We start from the raw sequence: 15,807 nt of genomic DNA on the forward strand, positions 1-15,807 counted from the left end.
GTTCAATACTAAAGGAGTGCTGCAGCTTCAGAGGGTCAGTACTGAGGGTGTGCTGCAGTGTCAGAGGTTCAGTACTGAGGGAGTGCTGCACTGTCAGAGGGTCAGTACTGAGGGAGTGCAGCACTGTCAGAGGGTCAGTACTGAGGGAGTGCTGCCCTGTCGGAGCGTCAGTACTGAGGGAGTGCTGCCCTGTCGGAGGGTCAGTACTGAGAGAGTTCTGCACTATCGGAGGGTCATTACTGTGGTAGTGCTGCACTGTCAGAGGGTCAGCAATCAGGGAGCCCTGCAATGTTGGAGGTTCATTGCTGAGGGAGTGCTGCTCTGTTAGAGGGTCAGTACTGAGGGAGCGCTGCACTGTTGGAGGTTCATTACTGAGGAATTGCTGCTCTGTCTGAGGGTCAGCAATCAGGGAGCCCTGCAATGTTGGAGGTTCATTACTGAGGGAGTGCTGCTCTGTCTGAGGGTCAGCAATCAGGGAGCATTGCAATTTTGGAGGTTCATTGCTGAGGGTGTGCTGCTCTGTCTGAGGGTCAGCAATCAGGGAGCATTGCAATGTTGGAGGTTCATTGCTGAGGGAGTGCTGCTCTGTCAGAGGGTCAGTACTGAGGGAGTGCTGCACGGTCAGAGGGTCAGTACTGAGGGATCGCTGCAAAGTCAGAGGGTAAGTACTGAGGGAGTGCTGCACTCTCAGAGGGTCAGTACTGAGGTATTGCTGCACTGTCAGTACTGAGGGAGTGCTACACTGTCAGAGGGTCAGTACTGAGGGAGTGCTGCACTGTCAAAGGGTCAGTACTGAGGGAGAGCAGAACTGTCAGAGGGTCAGTACTGAGGGAGTGCTGCACTGTCAGAGGGTAGATACTGAAGAAGTTCCGTACTGTCGGAGTGTCAGTACTGAGGTAATGCTGCACTGTCAAATGGTCAGTACTGAGGGTGCGCTGCACTGTCAGAGGGTCTGTACTGAGGGAGTGCTGCACTGTCAGAGGGTCAGTACTGAGGGAGTGCTGCACTGTCAGAGGGTAGATACTGAAGAATTTCCATACTGTCGGAGTATCAGTACTGAGGGAGTGCAGCACAGTCAAATTGTCAGTAGTGAGGGAGCGCTCCACTGCCGTTGGGTCAGTACTGAGGGAGTGCTGCACTGTCAGTGGGTCAGTACTGAGGGAGTGCTGCACTGTCGCAGGGTCAGTACTGAGGGAGCGCTGCACTGTCGGAGGGTCAGTACAGAGGGAGTGCTGCACTGTCGAAGGGTCCGTACTGAGGGAGTGTTGCACTTTCAGAGGGTCAGTACTGAGGGAGTGCTGCACTGTCAGAGGGTCAGTACTGAGGGAGTGCTGCACTGTCAGAGGGTCAGTACTGAGGGAGCACTGCACTGTCAGGGGGTCACTACTAAGGGAGTGCCGCACTGTCAGAGAGTCAGTGCTGAGGTAGTGCTGCACTGCCGGAGGGTCAGTACTGAGGGATTGCTGCACTGTCGGAGGGTCAGTACTGAGGGAGTGCTGCACTGTCGGAGGGGCAGTACTCAGGGAGTGCTGCACTTTCAGAGGGTCAGTACTGAGTGACTGCTGCACTGTCAGAGGGTCAGTACTGAGGGAGTGCTGCACTGTCAGAGAGTCAGTACTGAGGGAGTGCTGCACTGTCGGAGGGTCAGTACTGAGGGAGTGCTGCAATGTCAGAGGTTCAATACTGAGGGAGTGCTGCACTGTCAGAGGGTCAGTACTGAGGGAGTGCTGCACACTGAGAGGGTCAGTACTGAGGGAATGCTGCACTGTCGGGGAGTCCGTACTGAGGGAGTGCTGCACTGTTGAGGGTCAGGACTACGGGAGCTCTGTACTGTCGGATGGTCATTATTGAGGGAGTGCTGCACTTTTGAGGGTCAATACTGCACTTTTGAGGGTCAGGACAGAGGGAATGCTGTACTGTTGATGGTCAGTACTGAGGGAGCGCTGTATTGCCAGAGGGTCAGTACTGAGGGATTGCTGAACAGTCAGAGGGTCAGTACTGAGGGAGTTCTGCATTGTTAGAGGTTCAGTGCTGAGTGAGTGCTTCATTGTTGAAGGTTCAGTAGTGAGGGAGTGCAGCATTGTTGAAAGAACAATACTGAGAAAGTGATGCACTGTTGAGGTTCACTACTGAGGGAGTGCTGTACTTTCAGAGGGTCACTTATAAGGGAGTGCTGCACTGTCGGAGGGTCAGTACTGAGGGAGTGCTGCACTGTTGGAGGGTCTGTAGTAAGTGAAATCTGCAACTTCGTAGGGTCAGTACTGAGGGAATCCTGCACTGTCGGAGAGTCAATACAGGGGAAGAACTGCATTGTCCAAGAGTCAGTACAGAGGGAGCACTGCATTGTTGAGGGTCAGTACTAAGGGAGCGCTGTACTGTCGGGGGTCAGTACTGAGGGAGTGCTGCACTTTTGAGGGTCAGTACTGAGGGAGTGCAGCACTGTCAGAGGGTCAGTACTGAGGGAGTGCTGCACTGTCTGAGGGTCAGTACTGAGGGAGTGCTGCACTGTCGGACGGTCAGTACTGAGGGAGTGCTGCACTGTCAGAGGGTCAGTACTGAGGGAGTGCTGCACTGTCGGAGGGTCAGTACTGAGGGAGTGCTGCACTGTCAGAGGGTCAGTACTGAGGGAGTGCTGCACTGTCGGAGGGTCGGTACTGAGGGATTGCTGCACTGTCGGAGGGTCTGTGCTGAGGTAGTGCTGCACTGTCAGAGGGTCAGTACTGAGGGAGTGCTGCACTGCCGGAGGGTCAGTACTGAGGGAGTGCTGCACTGTCAGAGAGTCAGTAATGATGGATTGCTGCACTGTCGGAGTGTCAGTACTGAGGGAGTGCTGCACTGTCAGAGGGTCAGTACTGAGGGAGTGCTGCACTGTCAGAGGGTCAGTACTGAGGGAGTGCTGCACAGTCAGAGCATCAGTACTGAGGGAGAGCTGCACTGTCAGAGGGTCAGTACTGAGGGAGTGCTGCACTGTCGGAGGGTCAGTACTGAGGGAGTGCTGCACTGTCGGAGGGTCAGTGCTGAGGAAGTGTTGCACTGTCGGAGGGACATGCTGAGGTAGCGCTGCACTGTCAGCGAGTCAGTGCTGAGGGAGTGCTGCACTGTCAGAGCGTCAGTACTGAGGGAGAGCTGCACTGTCGGAGGTTCAGTACTGAGGGATTGATGCACTGTCAGAGGGTCAGTACTGAGGGAGTGCTGCACTGTCAGAGGGTCAGTACTGAGTGCGTGCTGCACTGTCGGAGGGTCAGTACTGAGGGAGTGCTGCACTGTCGGAGGGTCAGTACTGAGGGATTGCTGAACTGTCAGAGAGTCATTGCTGAGGGAGTGCTGCACTGTCGGAGTGTCTGTACTGAGGGAGTGCTGTACTGTCAGAAGATCAGTTTGAGGGAGCACTGCACTGTCAGAGGGTCAGTCCTGAGGGTTTGCTGCACTGTCGGATGGTCAGTACTGAGGGAGTGCTGCACTGTCAGAGGGGCAGTACTGAGCGAGTGCTGCACTGTCGGAGGTTCAGTACTGATGGAGTGCTGCACTGTCGGAGGGTCAGTACAGAGGGAATGCTGCACTGTCGGAGGGTCAGTACTGAGAGACTGCTGTACTGTTGGAGGGTCTGTACTAAGTGAATGCTGCAATTTCATAGGGTCAGTACTGAGAGAATCCTGCACTGTCGGAGGGTCACTACTGGGGAAGAGCTGCATTGTCGGGGAGTCAGTACTGACGGAGTTCTGCACTGTCAGAGGGTTAGTATTGAGGGAGTGCTGCACTATTGAGGGTCAGTACTGAGGGAACACTGCATTGTTGAGGGTCAGTACTATGGGAGCGCTCTACTGTCAGAGGGTTCGTACTGAGGGAGTGCTGTACTGTCAGATGGTCAATACTGAGGGAGTGCTGCACGGTTTGAGGGTCAGTACTGAGGGAGTGCTGCACTGTTGGAGAGTCAGTACTGAGGGAGTGTTGCACTGTCAGAGGGTCTGTACGTAGGGAATTCTGCACTGTCGGAGGGTCACTACTGAAGCAGTGCTGTGCTGTGGGAGAGGCAGTACTGAGGGAGTGCTGAACTGTCAGACGGTCAGTACTGAGTGAGTGCTGCAATGTCGCAGGGTCAGTACTGAGGGAGTGCTGCACTGTCGGAGGGTCAGTACTGAGTGAGTGCTGCACAGTCAGAGGGTCAGTACTGAGGGAGTGCTGCACTGTCAGAGGGTCAGTACTAAGTGAATGCTGCAACTTCATAGGGTCAGTACTGAGGGAATCCTGCACTGTCAGAGAGTCACTACTGGGGAAGAGCTGCATTGTCGGGGAGTCAGTACTGACGGAGTGCTGCACTGTCGGAGGATTAGTATTGAGGGAGTGCTGCACTTTTGAGGGTCAGTACTGAGGGAGCACTGCACTGTTGAGTGTCAGTGCTAAGGGAGCGCTGTACTGTCAGAGGGTCAGTACTGAGGGAGCGCTGTAATGTCAGACGGTCAGTACTGAAGGAGTGCTGCACTGTCGGACAGTTAGTACTGAGGGAGTGCTGGAGTGTCGGAGGGTCAGTAATGGGGTAGTGCTGCACTGTCAGAGAGTAAGTACTGAGGGAGTGCTTCACTTTTGACGGTCAGAACTGCACTTTTGAGGGTCAGTACTGAGGGAATGCTGCACTGTTGTGGGTCAGTACTGAGGGAGTTCTGCACTGCTGGTGGTTCAGTGCTGAGTGAGTGCTGCATTGTTGAAGGTTCATTAGTGAGGGAGTGCAGCGCTGTTGAAGGAACAATACTGAGTAAGTGATGCACTGTTGAGGGTTACTACTGAGGGAGTGCTGTACTTTCAGAGGGTCACTTATGAGGGATTGCTGCACTGTCGGAGGGTCAGTACTGCTGGAGTGCTGCACTGTTGGATGGTCTGTACTAAGTGAATTCTGCAACTTCATACTGTCAGTACTGAGGGAATCCGGCTCTGTCGGAGAGTAACTACTGGGGAAGATCTGCATTGTCCAAAAGTCAGTACAGAGGGAGAGCTACACTGTTTGAGGGTCAGTACCGAGGGAGTGCTGCACTGTTGGAGGGTCAGTACTGAGGGAGCGCTGCAATGTCGGAGGGTAAGTAATGGGGTAGTGCTGCACTGTCGGAGGGTCAGTACTGAGGGAGTGCTGCACTGTCAGAGAGTCAGTACTGAGGGAGTGCTGCACTTTTGAGGGTCTGTACTGAGTAAATGCTGCACTCTTGAGGGTCAGTACTGAGGGAGCGCTGTACTGTCAGAGCGTCAGTACTGAGGGAGTGCTGAACAGTCGGAGGGTTGTACTGAGGGAATTCTGAACTGTTGGAGGTTCAGTACTGAGGGAGTGCTGCACTGTCAGAGCGTCAGTGCTGAGTGAGTGCGGCAATGTCAGAGAGTCACTACTGAGGGATTGCTGCACTGTCGGAGGGTCAGTGCTGAGGGAGTGCTGCACTGTCAGAGGGTCAGTACTGAGGGAGTGCTACATTGTTAGAGGGTCAGTTCTGAGGTACTGCTGCACTGTCAGAGGGTCAGTACTGAGGGAGTGCTGCACTGTCGGTGGTTTAATACTGAGGGAGTGCTGCAGTCTGATAGGGTCAGTACTGAAGGAGTGCTACACTGTCAGAGGGTCAGTACTGAGGGAGTGCTACATTGTCAGAGGGTCAGTACTGAGGGAGTGCTGCACTGTCGGAGGGTCAGTACTGAGGGAGTGCTGCAATGTCAAAGGTTCAATACTGAGGGAATGCTGCACACTGAGAGGGTCAGTACTGAGGGAGTGCTGCACTGTCGGAGGGTCAGTACTGAGGGAGTGCTGCACTGTCGGAGGGTCAGTACTTAGGGAGTGCTGCACTGTCGGGGAGTCCGTACTGAGGGAGTGCTGCACTTTTGAGGGTCAGTACTGCACTTTTGAAGGTCAGGACTGAGGGAATGCTGCACTGTTGAGGGTCAGTACTGAGGGAGCGCTGTACTGTCGGATGGTCATTATTGAGGGTGTGCTGCACTGTTAGAGGGTCAGTTCTGAGGTAGTGCTGCACTGTCGGAGGGTCAGTACTGAGGGAGTGCTGCACTGTTAGAGGGTCAGTTCTGAGGTAGTGCTGCACTGTCGGAGGGTCAGTACTGAGGGAGTGCTGCAATGTCAGAGGTTCAATACTGAGGGAGTGCTGCACACTGAGAGGGTCAGTACTGAGGGAATGCTGCACTGTCAGGGAGTCCGTACTGAGGGAGTGCTGCACTTTTTAGGGTCAGTACTGCACTTTTGACGGTCAGGACAGAGGGAATGCTGCACTGTTGAGGGTCAGTTCTGAGGGAGCACCGTACTGTCAGAGGGTCAGTACTGAGGGAGTGCTGAACCGTCAGAGGGTCAGTACTGAGGGAGTTCTGCACTGTTAGAGGTTCAGTGCTGAGTGAGTGCTGCATTGTTGAAGGTTCAGTAGTGAGGGAGTGCAGCATTGTTGAAGGAACAATACTGAGAAAGTGATGCACTGTTGAGGTTCACTACTGAGGGAGTGCTGTACTTTCAGAGGGTCACTTATGAGGGAGTGCTGCACTGTCGGAGGGTCAGTACCTGAGGGAGCGCTGCAATGTCGGATGGTAAGTAATGGGGTAGTGCTGCATTGTCGGAGGGTCAGTACTGAGGGAGTGCTGCACTGTCGGAGGGTCAGTGCTGAGGGAGTGCTGCACTGTCGGAGGGTCAGTGCTGAGGGAGTGCTGCACTGTCGGACGGTCAGTACAGAGGGAATGCTGCACTGTCAGAGGGTCAGTACTGAGGGATTGCTGCACTGTCACAGGGTCAGTACTGAGGGAGTGCTGCACTGTCGGAGGGTCAGTACTGAGCGAGTGCTGAACTGTCGGAGGTTCAGTACTGATGGAGTGCTGCACTGTCGGAGGGTCAGTACTGAGGGAGTGCTGCACTGTCGGATTGTCAGTACTGAGGCAGTGCTGCGCTGTGGGAGAGTAAGTACTGAGCGAGTGCTGCACTGTCAGAGGGTCAGTACTGAGGGAGTGCTGCACTGTCGGAGGGTCAGTACTGAGGGAGTGCTGCGTTGTGGGATAGTCACTACTGAGGGAGAGCTGCGCTGTCAGAGAGTCAAAGCTGAGGGAGCGCTGCACTGTCAGATGGTCAGTACTGAGGGAGTGCTGCACTGTCGGAGGGTCCGTACTGAGCGAGTGCTGCACTGTCGGGAGGTCAGTACAGAGGGATTGCTGTACTTTCAGATGGTCAGTACTGAGGGAGTGCTGCACTGTCGGAAGGTCAGTACTGAGAGAGTGCTGCACTGTTGGAGGGTCTGTACTAAGTGAATGCTGCAACTTCATAGGGTCAGTACTGAGGGTATCCTGCACTGTCAGAGAGTCACTACTGGGGAAGAGCTGCATTGTCGGGGAGTCAGTACTGACGGAGTGCTGCACTGTCGGAGGGTTAGTATTGAGGGAGTGCTGCACTTTTGAGGGTCAGTACTGAGGGAGCACTGCACTGTTGAGGGTCAGTGCTAAGGGAGCGCTGTACTGTCAGAGGGTCAGTACTGAGGGAGCGCTGTAATGTCAGACGGTCAGTACTGAGGGAGTGCTGCACTGTCGGACAGTTAGTACTGAGGGAGTGCTGGAGTGTCAGAGGGTCAGTAATGGGGTAGTGCTGCTCTGTCAGAGGGTCAGTACTGAGGGAGTGCTTCACTTTTGAGGGTCAGTACTGCACTTTTGAGGGTCAGTACTGAGGGAATGCTGCACTGTTGTGGGTCAGTACTGAGGGAGTTCTGCACTGCTGGTGGTTCAGTGCTGAGTGAGTGCTGCATTGTTGAAGGTTCAGTAGTGAGGGAGTGCAGCACTGTTGAAGGAACAATACTGAGTAAGTGATGCACTGTTGAGGGTTACTACTGAGGGAGTGCTGTACTTTCAGAGGGTCACTTATGAGGGATTGCTGCACTGTCGGAGTGTCAGTACTGAGGGAGTGCTGCACTGTTGGATGGTCTGTACTAAGTGAATTCTGCAACTTCATACTGTCAGTACTGAGGGAATCCTGCTCTGTCGGAGAGTAACTACTGGGGAAGATCTGCATTGTCCAAAAGTCAGTACAGAGGGAGAGCTACACTGTTTGAGGGTCAGTACCGAGGGAGTGCTGCACTGTTGGAGGGTCAGTACTGAGGGAGCGCTGCAATGTCGGAGGGTAAGTAATGGGGTAGTGCTGCATTGTCGGAGGGTCAGTACTGAGGGAGCGCTGCACTGTCAGAGAGTCAGTACTGAGGGAGTGCTGCACTTTTGAGGGTCTGTACTGAGTAAATGCTGCACTCTTGAGGGTCAGTACTGAGGGAGCGCTGTACTGTCAGAGCGTCAGTACTGAGGGAGTGCTGAACAGTCGGAGGGTTGTACTGAGGGAATTCTGCACTGTTGGAGGTTCAGTACTGAGGGAGTGCTGCACTGTCAGAGCGTCAGTGCTGAGTGAGTGCGGCAATGTCAGAGAGTCACTACTGAGGGATTGCTGCACTGTCGGAGGGTCAGTGCTGAGGGAGTGCTGCACTGTCAGAGGGTCAGTACTGAGGGAGTGCTGCACACTGAGAGGGTCAGTACTGAGGGAGTGCTGCACTGTCGGAGGGTCAGTACTGAGGGAGTGCTGCACTGTCGGAGGGTCAGTACTTAGGGAGTGCTGCACTGTCGGGGAGTCCGTACTGAGGGAGTGCTGCACTTTTGAGGGTCAGTACTGCACTTTTGAAGGTCAGGACTGAGGGAATGCTGCACTGTTGAGGGACAGTACTGAGGGAGCGCTGTACTGTCGGATGGTCATTATTGAGGGTGTGCTGCACTGTTAGAGGGTCAGTTCTGAGGTAGTGCTGCACTGTCGGAGGGTCAGTACTGAGGGAGTGCTGCACTGTTAGAGGGTCAGTTCTGAGGTAGTGCTGCACTGTCGGAGGGTCAGTACTGAGGGAGTGCTGCAATGTCAGAGGTTCAATACTGAGGGAGTGCTGCACACTGAGAGGGTCAGTACTGAGGGAATGCTGCACTGTCAGGGAGTCCGTACTGAGGGAGTGCTGCACTTTTTAGGGTCAGTACTGCACTTTTGACGGTCAGGACAGAGGGAATGCTGCACTGTTGAGGGTCAGTTCTGAGGGAGCGCCGTACTGTCAGAGGGTCAGTACTGAGGGAGTGCTGAACCGTCAGAGGGTCAGTACTGAGGGAGTTCTGCACTGTTAGAGGTTCAGTGCTGAGTGAGTGCTGCATTGTTGAAGGTTCAGTAGTGAGGGAGTGCAGCATTGTTGAAGGAACAACACTGAGAAAGTGATGCACTGTTGAGGTTCACTACTGAGGGTGTGCTGTACTTTCAGAGGGTCAGTACTGAGGGAGTGCTGCACTGTCAGAGGGTCTGTACTGAGGGAGTGCTGCACTGTCGGAGGGTCAGCACTGAGGGAGTGCTGCATTGTGGGATAGTCACTACTGAGGGAGAGCTGCGCTGTCCGAGAGTCAAAGCTGAGGGAGCGCTGCACTGTCAGATGGTCAGTACTGAGGGAGTGCTGCACTGTCGGTGGGTCAGTACTGAGCGAGTGCTGCACTGTCGGGAGGTCAGTACAGAGGGATTGCTGTACTTTCAGATGGTCAGTACTGAGGGAGTGCTGCACTGTCGGAGGGTCAGTACTAAGTGAAAGCTGCAACTTCATAGGGTCAGTACTGAGGGAATCCTGCACTGTCAGAGAGTCACTACTGGGGAAGAACTGCATTGTCGGGGAGTCAGTACTGACGGAGTGCTGCACTGTCGGAGGATTAGTATTGAGGGAGTGCTGCACTTTTGAGGGTCAGTACTGAGGGAGCACTGCACTGTTGAGGGTCAGTGCTAAGGGAGCGCTGTACTGTCAGAGGGTCAGTACTGAGGGAGCGCTGTAATGTCAGACGGTCAGTACTGAGGGAGTGCTGCACTGTCGGACAGTTAGTACTGAGGGAGTGCTGGAGTGTCAGAGGGTCAGTAATGGGGTAGTGCTGCTCTGTCAGAGGGTCAGTACTGAGGGAGTGCTTCACTTTTGAGGGTCAGTACTGCACTTTTGAGGGTCAGTACTGAGGGAATGCTGCACTGTTGTGGGTCAGTACTGAGGGAGTTCTGCACTGCTGGTGGTTCAGTGCTGAGTGAGTGCTGCATTGTTGAAGGTTCAGTAGTGAGGGAGTGCAGCGCTGTTGAAGGAACAATACTGAGTAAGTGATGCACTGTTGAGGGTTACTACTGAGGGAGTGCTGTACTTTCAGAGGGTCACTTATGAGGGATTGCTGCACTGTCGGAGGGTCAGTACTGAGGGAGTGCTGCACTGTTGGATGGTCTGTACTAAGTGAATTCTGCAACTTCATACTGTCAGTACTGAGGGAATCCTGCTCTGTCGGAGAGTAACTACTGGGGAAGATCTGCATTGTCCAAAAGTCAGTACAGAGGGAGAGCTACACTGTTTGAGGGTCAGTACCGAGGGAGTGCTGCACTGTTGGAGGGTCAGTACTGAGGGAGCGCTGCAATGTCGGAGGGTAAGTAATGGGGTAGTGCTGCATTGTCGGAGGGTCAGTACTGAGGGAGTGCTGCACTGTCGGAGGGTCAGTGCTGAGGGAGTGCTGCACTGTCGGACGGTCAGTACTGAGGGAATGCTGCACTCTCAGAGGGTCAGTACTGAGGGATTGCTGCACTGTCACAGGGTCAGTACTGAGGGAGTGCTGCACTGTCGGAGGGTCAGTACTGAGCGAGTGCTGAACTGTCGGAGGTTCAGTACTGATGGAGTGCTGCACTGTCGGTCGGTCAATACAGAGGGATTGCTGCACTGTCAGAGGGTCAGTACTGAGAGAGTGCTGCACTGTCAGTTTGTCAGTACTGAGGGAGTGCTGCACTGTCAGAGGGTCAGTACTGAGGGAGTGCTGCACTGTCAGAGGGTCAATACTGAGGGAGTGCTGCAATGTCGGACGGTCAGTACCGAGGGAGTGCTGCACTGTCGGAGGGTCAGTACTGAGAGACTGCTGTACTGTTGGAGGGTCTTTACTAAGTGAATGCTGCAACTTCATGGGGACAGTACTGAGGGAATCCTGCACTGTCGGATGGTCACTACTGGGGAAGAGCTGCATTGTCGGGGAGTCAGTACTGACTGAGTTCTGCACTGTCAGAGGGTCAGTACTGAGGGAGTGCTGCACGGTTTGTGGGTCAGTACTGAAGGAGTGCTGCACTGTTGGAGAGTCCATAATGAGGGAGTGCCGCATTCTCAGAGGGTCAGTACTGAGGGAGTGCTGCACTGTCAGAGGGTCAATACTGAGGGAGTGCTGCAATGTCGGAGGGTCAGTACTGAGGGAGTGCTGAACTGTCGGAGGGTCAGTACTGAGGGAGTGCTGCACTGTCGGAGGGTCATGCTGAGGGAGTGCTGCACTTTCAGCGAATCAGTGCTGAGGGAATGATGCACTGTCAGAGGGTCAGTACTGAGGGAATGCTGCACTGTCGGAGGGTCAGTAATGACGGAGTGCTGCACTGTCAGAGACTCAGTAATGAGGGAGCCCTTCACTGTCGGTGGGTTTGTACTGAGGGAGTGCTACACTGTCAGAGGGTCAGTACTGAGGGAGTGCTGCACTGTCGGAGGGTCAGAACTGAAGCAGTGCTGTGCTGTGGGAGAGTCAGTACTGAGCGAGTGCTGCACTGTCAGAGGGTCAGTACAGAGTGACTGCTGCAATGTCGGAGGGTCAGTACTGAGGGAGTGCTGCACAGTCGGAGGGTCAGTACTGAGGGAGTGCTGCACTGTCAGATTGTCAGTGCTGAGGGAGTGCTGCACTGACAGTTTGTCAGTACTGAGGGAGCACTTCACCGTCGGAGCGTGTGTACTGAGCGAGTGCTACACTGTCAGAGGGTCAGTACTGAGGGTTTGCTGCACTGAGGGTCAGTACTGATGGAGTGCTGCACTGTCGGAGTGTCAGTACTAAGGGAGTGCTGCACTGTCGGAGGGTCAGTACTGAGCGAGTGCTGCACTCTCGGTGGGTCAGTACAGAGGGAATGCTGCACTGTCGGAGGGTCAGTACTGAGAGACTGCTGTACTGTTGGAGGGTCTGTACTAAGTGAATGCTGCAACTTCATAGGTTCAGTACTGAGGGAATCCTGCACTGTCGGAGAGTCACTACAGGGGCAGAGCTGCATTGTCGGGGAGTCAGTACAGAGGGAGTGCTGCACTGTCAGAGGGTTAGTATTGAGGGAGTGCTGCACTGTTGAGGGTCAGTACTGAGGGAGTGCTGCACTGTCGGTGAGTAAGTACTGAGGGAGTGCTGGAGTGTCGGAGGGTCAGTAATGGCGTAGTGCTGCACTGTCAGAGGATCAGTACTGAGGGAGTGCTGCACTGTTGAGGGTCAGTACTGTGGGAGTGCTGCACTGTCAGAGGGTCAGTACTGAGGGAGTGCTGAACAGTCGGAGAGTTGTACTGAGGGAATTCTGCACTGTTGGAGGTTCAGTACTGAGGGAGTGCTGCACTGTCAGAGCGTCAGTGCTGAGTGAGTGCGGCACTGTCAGAGCGTCACTACTGAGGGTGTGCTACACTGTCAGATAGTCAGTACTGAGGGAGTGCTGCACTGTCAGATAGTCAGTACTGAGGGAGTGCTGCACTGTCAGAGGGTCAGTGCTGAGGGAGTGCTGCACTGTTGGAGAGTCAGTAATGAGGTAGTGCTGCACTGTTGGAGGGTCAGTACTGAGGGAGCGCTGCAATGTCGGAGGGTAAGTAATGGGGTAGTGCTGCATTGTCGGAGGGTCAGTACTGAGGGAGTGCTGCACTGTCGGAGGGTCAGTGCTGAGGGAGTGCTGCACTGTCGGACGGTCAGTACTGAGGGAATGCTGCACTCTCAGAGGGTCAGTACTGAGGGATTGCTGCACTGTCACAGGGTCAGTACTGAGGGAGTGCTGCACTGTCGGAGGGTCAGTACTGAGCGAGTGCTGAACTGTCGGAGGTTCAGTACTGATGGAGTGCTGCACTGTCGGACGGTCAGTACAGAGGGAATGCTGCACTGTCAGAGGGTCAGTACTGAGTGCTGCACTGTCAGTTTGTCAGTACTGAGGGAGTGCTGCACTGTCAGAGGGTCAGTACTGAGGGAGTGCTGCACTGTCAGAGGGTCAATACTGAGGGAGTGCTGCAATGTCGGACGGTCAGTACCGAGGGAGTGCTGCACTGTCGGAGGGTCAGTACTGAGAGACTGCTGTACTGTTGGAGGGTCTTTACTAAGTGAATGCTGCAACTTCATGGGGTCAGTACTGAGGGAATCCTGCACTGTCGGAGGGTCACTACTGGGGAAGAGCTGCATTGTCGGGGAGTCAGTACTGACTGAGTTCTGCACTGTCAGAGGGTCAGTACTGAGGGAGTGCTGCACGGTTTGTGGGTCAGTACTGAGGGAGTGCTGCACTGTTGGAGAGTCCATAATGAGGGAGTGCCGCATTCTCAGAGGGTCAGTACTGAGGGAGTGCTGCACTGTCAGAGGGTCAATACTGAGGGAGTGCTGCAATGTCGGAGGGTCAGTACTGAGGGAGTGCTGAACTGTCGGAGGGTCAGTACTGAGGGAGTGCTGCACTGTCGGAGGGACATGCTGAGGGAGTGCTGCACTTTCAGCGAATCAGTGCTGAGGGAATGATGCACTGTCAGAGGTTCAGTACTGAGTGAATGCTGCACTGTCGGAGGGTCAGTAATGACGGAGTGCTGCACTGTCAGAGACTCAGTAATAAGGGAGCACTTCACTGTCGGTGGGTTTGTACTGAGGGAGTGCTACACTGTCAGAGGGTCAGTACTGAGGGAGGGCTGCACTGTCGGAGGGTCAGAACTGAAGCAGTGCTGTGCTGTGGGAGAGTCAGTACTGAGCGAGTGCTGCACTGTCAGAGGGTCAGTACAGAGTGACTGCTGCAATGTCGGAGGGTCAGTACTGAGGGAGTGCTGCACAGTCGGAGGGTCAGTACTGAGGGAGTGCTGCACTGTCAGATTGTCAGTGCTGAGGGAGTGCTGCACTGACAGTTTGTCAGTACTGAGGGAGCACTTCACCGTCGGAGCGTGTGTACTGAGCGAGTGCTACACTGTCAGAGGGTCAGTACTGAGGGTTTGCTGCACTGAGGGTCAGTACTGATGGAGTGCTGCACTGTCGGAGTGTCAGTACTAAGGGAGTGCTGCACTGTCGGAGGGTCAGTACTGAGCGAGTGCTGCACTCTCGGTGGGTCAGTACAGAGGGAATGCTGCACTGTCGGAGGGTCAGTACTGAGAGACTGCTGTACTGTTGGAGGGTCTGTACTAAGTGAATGCTGCAACTTCATAGGTTCAGTACTGAGGGAATCCTGCACTGTCGGAGAGTCACTACAGGGGAAGAGCTGCATTGTCGGGGAGTCAGTACAGAGGGAGTGCTGCACTGTCAGAGGGTTAGTATTGAGGGAGTGCTGCACTGTTGAGGGTCAGTACTGAGGGAGTGCTGCACTGTCGGTGAGTAAGTACTGAGGGAGTGCTGGAGTGTCGGAGGGTCAGTAATGGCGTAGTGCTGCACTGTCAGAGGGTCAGTACTGAGGGAGTGCTGCACTGTTGAGGGTCAGTACTGTGGGAGTGCTGCACTGTCAGAGGGTCAGTACTGAGGGAGTGCTGAACAGTCGGAGAGTTGTACTGAGGGAATTCTGCACTGTTGGAGGTTCAGTACTGAGGGAGTGCTGCACTGTCAGAGCGTCAGTGCTGAGTGAGTGCGGCACTGTCAGAGCGTCACTACTGAGGGTGTGCTACACTGTCAGATAGTCAGTACTGAGGGAGTGCTGCACTGTCAGATAGTCAGTACTGAGGGAGTGCTGCACTGTCAGAGGGTCAGTGCTGAGGGAGTGCTGCACTGTTGGAGAGTCAGTAATGAGGTAGTGCTGCACTGTTGGAGGGTCAGTACTGAGGGAGCGCTGCAATGTCGGAGGGTAAGTAATGGGGTAGTGCTGCATTGTCGGAGGGTCAGTACTGAGGGAGTGCTGCACTGTCGGAGGGTCAGTGCTGAGGGAGTGCTGCACTGTCGGACGGTCAGTACTGAGGGAATGCTGCACTCTCAGAGGGTCAGTACTGAGGGATTGCTGCACTGTCACAGGGTCAGTACTGAGGGAGTGCTGCACTGTCGGAGGGTCAGTACTGAGCGAGTGCTGAACTGTCGGAGGTTCAGTACTGATGGAGTGCTGCACTGTCGGACGGTCAGTACAGAGGGAATGCTGCACTGTCAGAGGGTCAGTACTGAGAGAGTGCTGCACTGTCAGTTTGTCAGTACTGAGGGAGTGCTGCACTGTCAGAGGGTCAGTACTGAGGGAGTGCTGCACTGTCAGAGGGTCAATACTGAGGGAGTGCTGCAATGTCGGACGGTCAGTACCGAGGGAGTGCTGCACTGTCGGAGGGTCAGTACTGAGAGACTGCTGTACTGTTGGAGGGTCTTTACTAAGTGAATGCTGCAACTTCATGGGGTCAGTACTGAGGGAATCCTGCACTGTCGGAGGGTCACTACTGGGGAAGAGCTGCATTGTCGGGGAGTCAGTACTGACTGAGTTCTGCACTGTCAGAGGGTCAGTACTGAGGGAGTGCTGCACGGTTTGTGGGTCAGTACTGAGGGAGTGCTGCACTGTTGGAGAGTCCATAATGAGGGAGTGCCGCATTCTCAGAGGGTCAGTACTGAGGGAGTGCTGCACTGTCAGAGGGTCAATACTGAGGGAGTGCTGCAATGTCGGAGGGTCAGTACTGAGGGAGTGCTGAACTGTCGGAGGGTCAGTACTGAGGGAGTGCTGCACTGTCGGAGGGACATGCTGAGGGAGTGCTGCACTTTCAGCGAATCAGTGCTGAGGGATTGATGCACTGTCAGAGGGTCAGTACTGAGGGAATGCTGCACTGTCGGAGG

The sequence above is a fragment of the Carcharodon carcharias genome, chromosome 37, assembly GCF_017639515.1.
Source record: "Carcharodon carcharias isolate sCarCar2 chromosome 37, sCarCar2.pri, whole genome shotgun sequence".
NCBI classification, from domain to species: domain Eukaryota; kingdom Metazoa; phylum Chordata; class Chondrichthyes; order Lamniformes; family Lamnidae; genus Carcharodon; species Carcharodon carcharias.